The 14,182-nt window shown below is 34.6% G+C and overlaps 2 non-coding genes across 2 annotated transcripts; one reads left to right on the top strand and one right to left on the bottom strand.

Moving 5' to 3' along the window:
• Window positions 1-5,366: 5,366 nt before the first annotated feature.
• On the bottom strand, window positions 5,367-5,438 carry TRNAE-UUC. The gene has a single exon. It is a non-coding gene; the product is annotated as a tRNA-Glu (tRNA).
• A 5,452-nt stretch (window positions 5,439-10,890) lies between these two features.
• On the top strand, window positions 10,891-10,962 carry TRNAQ-UUG. The gene has a single exon. It is a non-coding gene; the product is annotated as a tRNA-Gln (tRNA).
• The last annotated feature ends 3,220 nt before the right edge of the window (window positions 10,963-14,182 follow it).

Below are 14,182 nucleotides of genomic sequence, written 5' to 3'. Positions count from 1 at the left end.
AAAAGAAAAGAAAACATTTTAATTTTAAGCAAAATTTCACACCAAACTAAGTTTTTTTGAAAAATATTTTTATTTATTTATTTTTTCTTTATTTTAGTTTTACAAACATAGATTGATGGCTAGTTTTCAAAACTACTTATTTGCTACAATTGAACAATATTTATATTGTAAAATGGGATTAACTTCCTTTAAGTTTATGTAGTTTCTTTTTATTACTATGTTTACTTCTATTTCATGTTACTCCATTTGTATTTACTTTTTTTTATACAAAAGTTCACCGTAATTAATAAATCCATGTGCTTAATACATTCCTTACAAAAAAAAACTTGTTTGTATGAGGATAAATTACAATGAATACTGAGAAAAAAAATCCCAAAAAATAAGTAGAAGGTTGAGAATTTCACTCAACCAAAATTCTACCACAAGAATGGCATTAAACTTGCATAGATGATGCTCGGATTTTGAAGGGGAACTTCTCAACTTGAGAGATCAATTTCATTCATCACAAATCTGATTTTTACATAATAATTTGTGGGTATTTATAGTTTCCCACAAAATAAGTTAGTGGCCGGGATTTAATCTCGATCCCCTTAAATCTCCAAAAAAAAAAAAAACAAAGTCAATTTGACAATTCTACCATTACAAACTTTATGAAATTNTTAATCTCGATCCCCTTAAATCTCCAAAAAAAAAAAAAAAACAAAGTCAATTTGACAATTCTACCATTACAAACTTTATGAAATTAAAAATAAATAAAGTTTTCTAACAACTCAGGTAATGATGCTTGCAACTTCATTTGCTCCTTTAACTGTGTAAATATTCACTTTTGAAGCTCCAAATGGTCCTTTCTCAATCTAATAAGCTTGTAACACATGAAATAATAGTTGGACCGAGCCTATCCAATTTGGTAGATGAAGAATGAATGCTTGTTGAATCTTCTTGGCCTTGGATCGTGTAATAGGTCCAGTTGGAACATTTGGAACACCGTGATTCATATCATCTTCCCCCTCTTCAAAAGGATTCGTCCTCGAATCCAAAAATCATCACCTACATCAAAAGGACTCAAGTCAGCAACATTGAAAGTAGAATGTGCTGAAAATTCTCCTGGAAGATCATTTTATATGCATTGTTATTAATTCTTTCAAGGACTTGATAAGTGTCATCCCTCTTGGATGTAACTTTGTCTTCCTTTGTGATATGAATCCAACAACTGATCACGTGCATGTACCCGAAGGATCGATTATAAGAAGTAAGGTTAAGAAGATTCAAGAGGCCTATACATTGCATCTTCAAAAGCTAGCTAGTGTACCGGTTGAAACAAAAACTTTTGAGCCCAAAAATCTTTATAACATTAGCATATCAAATCAAGAAGATAATGGAGTGGCTGATATTGGAAAGTAATTAGAAGACTTGCCTTTGGTAGTTGAATTACCAATTAAGGAAATTTATTAATGCCTTATTTGCTCCAATTTATATTTAATAGCATTTATTAATAGTTTGTATGAATTTCCTTATATTCTTCAATTTGTATTTAATAGCATTTATTAGCATTTATTTGTGGTTGGTGGCTGAACTTTATTTTGTTAGGCTATCTTTTGGGCCTATTTAAAGACATCTAATATTCATGTTTGGGAGATTTTGTTGAATACAGAAAAAAAACCTTTGTGTTTTCTTGATACCTTTTGGTGTTATTCTTTTTCAAACCTTGCTTTAGGTTTGATGTTTAAACCGATTCATTGAATTAGTTTTGATCAAGCTAATTCTGGAGTGAATTGTCTTGGTATCTAAGAGTGACCATCATAGATTCCAAGTTCGATCTAAGAGACATTCATCTTCTAACCAGCTCTTGGTTGGAATCAATCCATTAAGTGAGCGTTTTGCAAGGATTCTAGAAGGACCTCTAGCTTTGCAAACTCCAGCATTGTAGGCGCTTATCACTTTGAGATTGGAATCACTCCTTGCGAAAATGTATCCAAACCCAGTTACGAGGTTGAAAAATAATTTCATTTCGTCCTTTGTTAATTCTTGAAGCAACATTGAAATTTTGTTTCTCAATTGTCTACTTCTCCTCTTTATGAGTGATTATTTCTTTTTAAAATTAGTTACTATTTAATTTAAATTTAGTGATTATTTCTTTTTAAAATTTCAGAATTTTCATTTTCAATATAGTCTTTACCGATGAATTTTTATTTTTAATGTTAGTGGGGATAGCTCAATTTGGAGAGCGTCACTGAAGATCTGAAAGTCACATGTTTGGTCCACGTTCACCCCACCTAATTCAAGTCGACTAACTTGCATAACCTAAATATTCAATCTAAAATGAGTGATTATTTCTTTTTAAAATTACTCGACTATTTAATCTAAATTTAGTGATTATCTCTTTTTAAAATTTCAAAATTTTCATTTTGAATGTTATACGGGATAGCTTAGTTGGGAGTCTGTAATATTGAAGATTTGAAGGTCACGTGTTGGTTCGACCTTCACCACACCTGATTCAAGTAGTATAACTTTCTATCTTATCTAAATTTAGAGATGATTTATTTTTAAAATTTCAATGAATTAGCGTAAATAATTTTACTGATGAATTTTCATTTTAATGTTAGCGTGGATAGCTGGGAGTGAGAGTGGGTCTGTAGATCTAAAGATAGCGTGGATTCCTAATTCTTTATTTGATTATAAATGCTCCATAAGACATTTAATAAAATGACTCATTTTATTGCATGGAACAAAAAAATTGATGTTCCTGTAGAATTGTCAATACATTCTACTTTCAATGTTGCTAAGTTGAGTCCTTTTGATGTAGGTGATGATTTTTCTGATTCGAGGACGAATCCTAAAGAGGGAGATGATGATAAGAATCACGGTGTACATTCTACTTTCAATGTTGCTGAGTTGAGTTCTTTTGATGTAGGTGATGATTTTTCTGATTCGAGGACGAATCCTTTTGAAGAGGGGGTTGATGATAAGAATCACGGTGTTCCAACTGGACCTATTACACAACCCAAGGCCAAGGAGATTCAACAAACATTCATACTTCATCTACAAAATTGGATAGGCTAGGTTCAACCATCAATTCATGTATTACAAGCTGATTCGTTTGAGTCAAGACCATTTGGAGATTCAAAAGTAAATATTTGCACGGTTGAAGTAGTGGATGAAGTTGCAAGCATCATTTCATGAGTGGTTAGAAAACTTTATTTATTATATTAATTTCATAAAGTTTGTAATGCTCAAATTGACTTCGTCTTGTGTGAAGATTTAAAGGGATCGAGATTAAATCACAGCTACTAACTTCTTTTGTTGGAAGACTATAAATACCCAAAAATTATTATGTAAAAGCATATTTGTGATCAATGAAATTGATATCTCAAGTTGAGACGATCCCTCTTATAGAAATCTTAGCATATCTTTGTCATTTCTAAGTTTCATGCAATTCTTGTGGTAGATTGCATCTCAGTCATTCAATCGAGCCTTGATCAAGTTCGATCGTGAAGTGACTCAGTTTAGAAAAAGATTCCAAATCTTGTTTCTCAATCTTGGATCTCATCATCTAATTCTAGATTTATCTCTTGGTTGATCAAAATTTTGTATAAGAAGGTGTTAATTTCTTTAATACAAGGGTTCTTGCTTCTACAAAAGCTTGGCTCGTTGGACTGAAGATTACGGTTGGGCTATCATCCTTCAACGGGATCTTCTATCCCCATGACTTGCTCTGATGCAGTCGTTCTTCTAACGTCGATGACATGTCCAGTTGTCGAGATTGGTAATGTGAGTTTGTAACCCATCCATTGAGGTTCTTGGAATGATTCTATAGCTTATCATTACCATGTTGGGAGTTGGATCATGGGTCTTGGGCGAAGGAATCCTTGATTTACCGCCCTTCGAGTTGAAGTAAGTGTCATAAGGCTAATTTTTTTTCAATTTTATTGATTTTTTTTAGTGATTTTATTTGATTTTATTTCAATTTTGTCAAACTCACTCACGTGCTCATCTCAATCATTTCAGCCTTGTTGGCGTTCAATAAGAGAGACCTTGGAAATAACCTGTAACTATTCAACTCGATTATCACATTAACAATTTGAATTAAATAAAGTGACATTAACCATTTGAATCACCTCAACCCCACTCGTTGAACTTGACCAAATGTCTATAACATAACACTAACAAAGGTACAAAGTAACACTAACAAAGGTACAAAGTTCATAAAAGTCTTTTTAATCTAAAATACCATTGAACTTGACCATTATAGTGCCTCTCAAATGTAGGTAAAGTTTAAATTCGGGTCTCCTTGTCAAACTCACTCGAGTGCTAATCTCAACCATGATGGCATTCAATAAGAGAGACCTCGAAAATAGCCAGATTATCGCCTTAACCATTTAAATCACCTCAACCCCACTTGTTGAAATTGAAACAAATATCTATAACATAACACTAACATAGGTACGATGTTCATAAAAGTCTTTTTAATCTAAGATACTATTGAACTTGACCATTAAAGTGCCCCTCAAAATGAGGTAAAGTTTAAATATAATTGGTGACAAAAAAATGAAACTATAAAATAAAAAGAAATAAGAAAATAATATTCAATTTTAGAGAATCAAACCAGAATCTCCTAGGTGAAAGCCAAATATCAAAACCGTTGGACAACAATGAATTTTTGGTGTAGTTGTCCTAAAGTCTTTTGTCTAATCTCTTAAGAGTTTTACTATGATGTTTTGAGTAATGTCTAACTCTTCGACAAGTCCTTTCATGTGTGTGATAGAGTTCTCAGAGTTACCGCGACGTTTCGAGCTGTTCGATCGTGTGGCTTTTTCTTCAAAAGGGTCAACATCAAACGTCAGGTCTTTGATTGGCAACCCATCTAGAGGAGCGTCGATTGCATCGATTCCATCAATAGTCTTCCTATGAGTTTATGGTGCATGACCCATTTTTTATACCATTCACCTTCTTCAAGTATTGTTCTAATTCCTTAGCATCTCGGTTTCCATTTAAGGGCATTGCAACCAGCGTAACTCTTAGGTCCTATGAGCAAGTTCCAGTAACCTTCAAGTATTGTTCTAATTCCTTAGCATCTCGGTTTCCATTTAAGGGCATTGCAACCAACGTAACTCTTAGGTCCTATGAGCAAGTTCCAGTAGTATTGTTCTAATTCCTTAGCATCTCGGTTTCCATTTAAGGGCATTGCAACCAACGTAACTCTTAGGTCCTATGAGCAAGTTCCAGTAACCTTCAAGTATTGTTCTACGTCAAAAATAAAGCTTTTTAATTCGCATTAACCATTTGAATCACCTTCTCATCTCAACCATGACGTCGTTCAACAAGAGAGACCTCGAAAACGACTGGATTATCGCATTAAGAAAATAATATTCCATTGCCGAGAATCGAACACGGGTCCCCTGGGTGAAAGCCAGATATCCTGACCGCTGAACGACAATGGATTTTTGGTGTGGATGTGCTGAAGTCTTTTGTCAGATCGCTGAAGAGTTTTAGCATGATCTTTTGCTTAATGTCTAACTCTTCGACAAGTCCTTCGATGTGTGTGTTAGAGTTCTCAGAGCTACCGTGACGATTCGAGCTGTTCGATTGTGTGGCTCTTTCTTCAAAAGAGTCAATATCAAATGTTAGGTCTTTGATTGGCAACCCATTCAGGGGAGCGTCGATTGCATCTATTCCATCAACGATCTTCCCATGAGTTTATGGAGCATGACCCATTTTTTATACCATTCACCTTCGAGCACTACCATAGTTTTGCATCGTCCATGAGATGCATTGCGGCTAACGTAACTCTCAGGTCGTATGAGAAAGTTCCTATAGCCCTCAACTCTCAAGTCGTATGATAGAGTTCTTAGAGCTACCGTGACATTTCGAGGTGTTCGATCTGTGGCTTTTTCTTTAAAAAAGTCAACATCAAACGTTAGGTCTTTAATTGGCAACCCATCAAGGGGAGCGTCGATTGCATCGATTCCATCAACGATCTTCCCATGAGTTTATGGTGCATGACCCATTTTTTATATCATCCACCTTCGAGCGCCACCGTCCATGAGATGCATTGTGGCCAACTTAACTCTTAGGTCCTATGAGCAAGTTCCTGTAACCTTCAAGTATTGTTCTACGTCAAAAATAAAGTTTTTTAATTCCTTGCATCCCGGCTCCCATTTAAGGGTTTGTGTTTTTGGATTTTCAGTTTGTTAAGCCCAACAGCTTGGCTTGGGGTGTGGTTCTCTACGACCCTCCTTGTCAAACTCACTCTGGTGCTCATCTTAGTCATCTCAGCCATGATGGTGTTCAACAAAAGAGACTTTGAAAAAGATCGGATTATCACATTAACCATTTGAATGACCTCAACGTCACTTGTTGAAATTGAACCAAATATCTATGACATAACACTTTAAAGGTTAAAAGTTCATAAAAGTCTTTTTAATCTAGGATACTATTGAACTTGATCATTATAGTGCCTCTCAAACCAAGTTCATAAAAGTCTTTTGAATTTAAGATACTATTAAACTCATCCATTAGAGTGCTTCTCAAACCTAGGTAAAGTTTAAATATAATTGGTGACAAAAGATAAAACTATAAAATAAAAGAAATAAGAAAATAAAATTTCATTGTCGAGAATCAAACTCGGGTCTCCCAATGAAAGCTAGATCTTCTATGTAATGTCTAACTCTTCGACACGTTTTTTTATATGTGTGATAGAGTTCTAGCTACCGCCACGTTTCTTGTTGTTCAATTCTGTGGCTCTTTCTTCAAAAGAGTCAACATCAAACATTAGGTCTTTGATTGGAAACCCATCCAGAGGAGTGTCGATTGCTTCAATTCCATCAATGGTCTTCCCATGATTTTTTGGTGCATGACTAGTTTTTTATACAATTAACCTTCAAGCGTCACCATAGTTTTGCATCATCCATGAGATGCATTGTGGGCCAACGTAACTCTCAGGTCCTCTGAGCAAGTTCCTATAGTCTTGAACTATAATATCAAAGCATATTAACGCATTTGATATGTTAAATATTAAAATAATTGATGTGTATCATAAACATTAAATAAAAAAATATATTTGAAATTTGAATGAGATTCATATTAATAAAACATATATTATGATATTCTACGACATTTTAATATTATTTAAATAAGATATTATATCTTAATGTATTAGGTATTCAAATATATAATTTGACAAAATTTATCACAAGTTCACCGTAAATAGAAACCTAAGGTTAAGTAAAAAAGCATCAAACCCTAAATACCAACATTTTAGGTGATATTTTGAAGAGGAAGCTGATAAGGTCTTCAAAGAGCATGTGGTCATGTCTGACATTTTAGGTTAACAATATGGTGAAAAGAAACCAGAAATTCTAATTCCCGTAATTAACTACAAACCTTTAAATAAGGTTTTAGAATAAATAAGATATCCAATCCAAAACAAAAATGATTTGATAAAAAGAATTTAGAATCAAATGTTTTTATAAAATTCGACATGAAATTGGGATTTCGGAAAATTCTAGTTTCCGAAAAGGAAAAATATAAAATAGCATTTATGTCCAATTTAGAAAATATGAGAGGAACTTCATGCCATTTAGGCTAAAAAACGCTCCATCCGAATTTCAGAAGATTATGAGTGATATTTTCAATCCTTTCAAAAAAATTCGATAGTTGATGATGTGGTTATATTTTCTAAAACCATTAAGATCCACACTTTAAACATCTACATATATTCATTAACGTAATCAAAAGAAATCAGCTTGTTGTGTACAGTCATTAATAGTTGTGTCCGTTTTCTTCGATTTTAAATTTATTTGAGCCTTATTAAAACCCATCCAATGGTCTTTGTCTCAAACTTTGGTGATGACCTATCCTAAAAAAGCCAACTTCAAAAAAATTTTAGGTTCTCTCAATTACGTGTCTTATATCCTTCAAGATATCAAACACATTTACAAATGTCTTGATGAGTGTCTTCAAAATAATACAAAGTCTTGATTTGTAAGGGATATCTCTACAATCCAAAAAAATCAAATCATTAGTCAAATAAACTCTCTACTGAAGTCTTATTGACCCAAGGGCAGATCTCATAATGAAACGTGACGCATCAAATATCAGATATGGAGGTATCTAAAATTGTCAAAGAGGACAGATAATCAATTATCATATTTCATTCAAAAGCCTCGAATAATACCATACAAATTACAAAATAGTAAAAAAAAAAATATATATATATTCTTTCCATTGTACTATGTGTACAAAATTTTTTAAAGAAAATTTAATTAACAAAACTATTAAAATCTATTCAAGAGTCAAATTTAGTTTTAGAAAAAGAAGGGAATAATCTGGTTTCAAACAAAAAATAATTTTGCTAGATAGAAGTAAATTTTGTTGCGGTTTGATTTTAAAATTCTACCTATAAAAGAAGTTGAAAACACCTTGGGAGATTACCTATGGGAGAGTTTCTAACAAAGTCTCTCTTCTCAAACTCATACTAATCCAACCAATCATTTGCATGGACTCAAAAGTTCAATTACCTATAAAAAAAAGTTGAAAACACCTTGTGAAAGACTATAAGGATACTACGACCTCTAGCTTTGCAAAATTCAGCGTTGTTGGCGCTTATCAAAATTGCTGCCAAAATAAAGTTTAACAAGTGGAGCTTTGCAAAATTCAGCGTTGTTGGCGCTTATCAAAATTGCTGCCAAAATAAAGTTTAACAAGTGGTTCTATGGTGTAGTGGTTAGCACTTTCGACTTTGAATCTAACGACCTGTGTTTAATTCCCCATAGGTAATCCACCAATTTATACAAAATTGGTCCATAGCCGATTAGGTAGGGTCACTTTTAGACTGATAATCTGTAGAAGGGGTCACTAAGGTTGAGATCATACAAAATGGGTCCATAGCTCAATGTTAGAGCATTTGATTGCTGATCAAGAGATCACCAATTCGAACATAGTTGGGACCTTCTATCTTGGATAGAAATTTGTTACACTTTTTGGACCGACACTATGTCTAAGGTTAAAATCCTACAAAATGGATCCACGGTTCAGTGGTAGAGAATTTGACCGGTCACCCGTTTGAACTTGGTTGGGCCCTTTTATTTTAGACAGACACTTTTTTCACTTTTGGACTGACACTCTGTAGAAGGGGCCACTAAGGTTGAAATCATGCAAAATGGGTCCATAGTTCAGTGGTAGAGCATTTGACTGCAGATTAAGAGGTCATCAGTTTGAATATGGTTGGGCCCTTTTATTTTGGACAAAGCCGACCACCGAGTGTCTAAAGGAAAAGAACCATGTACTTAGAACCTAAGGGCCACTGTTCTCGGACAAGAATCAAGAAATCATTAAGAAAAGAGTGTGATATCCAAACACCCACTATGAACATGGTAAAAAACTTACAATTAGGCTACTTCACCCACTATGAACATGGTAAAAAACTTACAATTAGGCTACTTCACCCACTATGAACATGGTCAAAAACTAAGATTGTCCTAGACAAACAACACCAACTATTTTTGATATTTTGAATATAATGTAAATGTAAATATATGTGTTCATTATATTTTATTTCTTTTTTTATTTCGAGAAAACATTCTACTTTGTTTTCAACCTCTCTTAACTTGCAATCGGTGCTTCGAGAACCCACCAAAAAATAGGTCATGACTCTCTTTTTGTTTTCACTTACCCCTCCTAAATCAATAAAATGTCTCCTATTTTTATTCCTAAGTTTGCCGGCGACATTGTTTGTTGTCGAGCTTGATAATGTGAGTTTGTAACCCATCCGTTAGGGTTCTTGGAATGATTCTCTAGATTATCCCTTCCATGTTAGGAGTTGGGCCATGGGTCTTGGGTGAAGGAACCGTTGGTTTACCGCCCCTAAGAGTTAAGTTGAGGCTAGTTTCACATAGTATCATTGTCTTTGAGATTACAATTCTTTTCTATTTTATCTAAATTTTTTAGATATGGTTCATTTCCAAATGCATGCTAACACCCTTATTGTTGAATAAATGACTATTATGATTATAAGTCAACTGAGTTAAGTGGAAATAAATTTTGAAGATGAAATTAAAGTATTAATTTTGATGTCATCTTTACTTGAGTTTTGGGATATTGTTATTAATGAGATTCAATCTAATGCCATTAGAAAAAGAATGGTCAACATAAGATATTTGAAACAAATAAATATTTTGTCCTCTGTGATATATCAAATCACTCATTTGAAATTCCTTAATAATAAACCTGAAGTCTTACATCTTTTATAGAGAAAAGTTCCTTAAATAGAAGTCTTATTAGATACTTCTAAGCATTTAGAGATCAACTAGACACAAAGATAAATATTCTAAAAAAAATTAGGCGTTAAACTTTTAGTTATCGTAATTTAAGAAACTTATGATTTTTATATTATCAAGAGTTTAATTGAGCTAGGGGTCGATTCAATCTAGTGGACCTAAGAATTGAACCGAACCAAACCAACCAGTTAGTAACATGGTTTAGTGAAAGCATTTTCACGCAAAGTAGAAGCAATAATGGAGGGTTTGAAATAATATAGTTTTCACCCCTTGTTTCTCGAGTGAATATTGAAATAATATAGTTTTCATGTTAAGTTTTGCACGGAAGAAAGAAAGACTGGGATGTAAAGTATTATTTCAATTTGTTTGTAATATACAACAATATATAAATTAACTATAAGAAATATATAAAATTACATGTTCTCTAAGAGCTTCAATCAACACTGGAGGGTTACTTCTGCAACCACTCTAAAGGTGCTCAAGATCACAACGAGTTAGATAAAACAGCTCTAGAATTTTGAATCCAATAACTTGAGTTTTACTCGTGATAGGATCTCTCTTCTTGTGGAATCTGCATAAAATAGGAAAAACCATTCCAAAATAAATTTTTACAAGGGGTTCTATGGTGTAGTGGTTAGCACTTTGGACTTTGAATCCAACGACCTGGGTTCAACTCCCGGTAGGACCTTTAAGTACGACAACAAAAATTTTCTTGAGGCATAATGTGTAACATTCTTAAGTTATTCCAAACTTGCTCCGCTTCATGCCTTCCAAGGCTTCATGAACATGACCTTTACTTGTTGAAGACCATAGTGGGGAGACCACTTAAAGCAACAAGCGAGAATGGCTAGGTTTTGATAGCAGGGTTAAAAAATCAGTAGGTTTCATCTACTACGGACCAGGAAGCTCTTGGAGGAGCTAACATGAAATGAGAAATACATTCGTTTACAACAACTAAACTAATAGATAGCAAACTTTTCGGTAGAAACTGAATGATCCCTTGGCTCAAGCAAGAAAAGGAAAAGGTAGTCGTACTCCTACTTTTTCCACGATAGAAAAGTTTGAGCTGAAAGATTGAATCACACCTGATAAGAAAGGCGGGCTTAGTAGGTTTCTCCAAACGTATAGACAAAAAGAGGAAGCAACCGGTCCTAAAGAGGATACCAATACGCATACATTCTCGCATGGAAGAACTGATGGTGTTAATATAACACATGCGGAAGCAATTTGGATCTTAGGAACTTTTACAACATCAATTATAGTAAATAACTAGCATGTTTATAAGTCTTAAAACTTAATGAGTTTAGATACTATCCTTTTGTAGTTCAAACTCCTTTTTCCTCACGAACCGGTTTCGAACCACCACTAGTGTCTTCTCCACTATTCTTCGGCCTTAGAACGGGATTGTGGAATCTGGTGAGTGACTAAACTTGGGAGGGATTTTGTATATGTGAAGAGAGTGTTTGTGAGAGGTTTTTTCTCAAGGCTTTTCACCAAGAAGAAGAAGATCTTCCATGTACCATGATCACTCTATTTAAAGAGTCATGTTTGCATGTTCATGCAAATTTGAGATCACCAAATTTTGACACTTAAAATTCCACTCAAATGTTTGGGATTATGTGGCAAGCATGCATGTTTGAGTTAACCAAATTTTGACACTCAAAATTCCACTCAAACTTGTGGGGTTATTTGGCAAGCATGCAAGTTTGGTTAAACCAAATTTTGACACCTCAAGATTCCACTAACATGGATTTTTCCATTAAATAAAGTCAACATTTTGACTTTCTTCATTTTAATTCAACAATGAATTTGAATAATGAATTTCAAATTAAAGTAAATTAAATGATTAATTAAACTATTTAATTAATATTTAATATTAATTCAAATGCCAATCCCAATGAATTCCGACACATAATTGATTAAGATATTTAAATCTTATTTAAATATCTCAGATCCTCTCTTTTTGTTTAGTTCGTAAATAAAACAAAAATGCAGTTAAATATATCGTATATATGTAGTGCATATTCCCTAAGTTGAATTTAAACACTTCGAACTCACTCATCACACTGTTCTATGGTTTAGTCTGATATGAGCTAGCAGAGGGACCTAATGGACCTATAGATCATGGGCTCCAACGATCCAAGATTAACTGGTTAAACTCATTAACCTTGTTAACCAACATTCGTTAACTACTAGGACACTCCACAATAGCCTAGTAGTTGCACTCCCCTACTATAGATATATTTCTATCCATTTGATATAACCATGATTAGTAAGTCGATCCTTCACAGGTTGTTCGTAACTAGAGCAGGGTCAATTTACCGTTTTACCACTAAAGTTACTTCTTGTTCCTTATGTCTCACTGATCCTCTAATGAACAATTGGTTTGTGGTCCAACCAGTAAACCGAATCCCTCTCAGGCTAATGAGAGGGTGGGGCCCCTTGTTCAAGACCTGGAGTCAGTGCTTAAGGGAACTACCTCTCTTCTATCCTTAAAAGTGGGTATGAGTGAATTCCATCTTGTACCCCACGTCCCTAGCCATTCACCCAGTCTTACCCCTGAAATGGGAGGCCTATTGAGTCGGCGAACTAGAGCCACTCTCACCCATGCAAATCTAAGGATAATTCCCAATAAACAGGAGTTCATGGTTAGCTCAGGATTAAAACCGAGTTACCTAGGTTATCGAATGAAAAGAAAATCAGTCTGAACAGTAAACGACATTATAAAGTGAGAGTGGTTTTCTTCATGGTCCAATCTTATGCAATACTCATTGCATAGGACGCCCCCACTCACATGTCTTCACATGTACAATTTAGTGATCACATTGTTTATATCTACAAAAGTGGGCCGCACCCATAGTGTCCCCAGAATAAGGTACTCAGCCTTATTCTTATACTATAGATCATTTTGACTATATATACTTGAACTTGATCCACTCTTATGTCTCTTCATATAGTTCAAGTAATCATACTATAGCCAGAGTGTTCTTAGTTTATTGGATTTAGATTAATGATTGTAAAGTTCACTTTATTCAATAACAATCTTTACTGAATAAACAACAATAATAACTTTATTGAAAATAAAATATGTTTTTGTTTACAAACTATGAGTTTTAGAGCATAAAACTCAACAAAAACCTAGCTGAACCGGATCAAGGGTCCTAACCTAGTCCGACTGACCTTCTTTGGCTGGCCCCGCCCCTCGTAACAAGGTCAACCCGTACGTGCTCTTTCCTTTCGTTTAGCGAGATAGCTTACCAGCTCGTTCGGCTCATAGCAGCAGTATGAAAAGCGGAATCCACATCCTGAGTCGAGTCCGCATTGCCATACGAATCGACATCGGCCAAACCAAGAGCTCCTATTTTTTCTTTAATGAAAGCGGATCTAACAGTTTCGATAAAACCAACCTCTTCTAAAGAAGGAGTCGCTCTACCTTGATCACCGTGGACATATGCAGCTCCCGCTTTACCTTTGCCTACCGTGAAAAGGAAATTTCCCTCACAATAGGCCCTCCCAGCTCCCAAACGTCTTTCTATAAATCGAGAGAGGTATAGAATAGTACAACAAACCAACAAGACAAGAATGGACTCATAAGATGGGCGGTCAGGGAAGCGATTTCATTTGTGTTATCCGCCATGGAAATGATCAAGGAATTCAGATCCTGAATAAAGTACTGTAGGCAAGCGAAGCTTTTGAAAATGAAAGCGTGTAGAACTCATATCCACTTTCTCTTCGCTTCGTAAACTTCGGATCTGATCTTCCTTTCCTCTCTGGGTGACTGAGAGACAATTTAGGCCTGGTGTGCATCCGATTCGGTCAACAATAAGGTACAAAGCGGATTGATTAAATGGGCTTGAAGTTCCATTATCGTTAGGTCGAAGATCTCTACTAGGTTTAGTGCACTTTGG

Source organism: Cucurbita moschata, unplaced genomic scaffold, assembly GCF_002738365.1.
Source record: "Cucurbita moschata cultivar Rifu unplaced genomic scaffold, Cmos_1.0 Cmo_Scf00102, whole genome shotgun sequence".
Taxonomy (NCBI): domain Eukaryota; kingdom Viridiplantae; phylum Streptophyta; class Magnoliopsida; order Cucurbitales; family Cucurbitaceae; genus Cucurbita; species Cucurbita moschata.
Note: the sequence above shows the minus strand (reverse complement) of the source record. Positions and strands in the feature narration are given on the sequence as shown.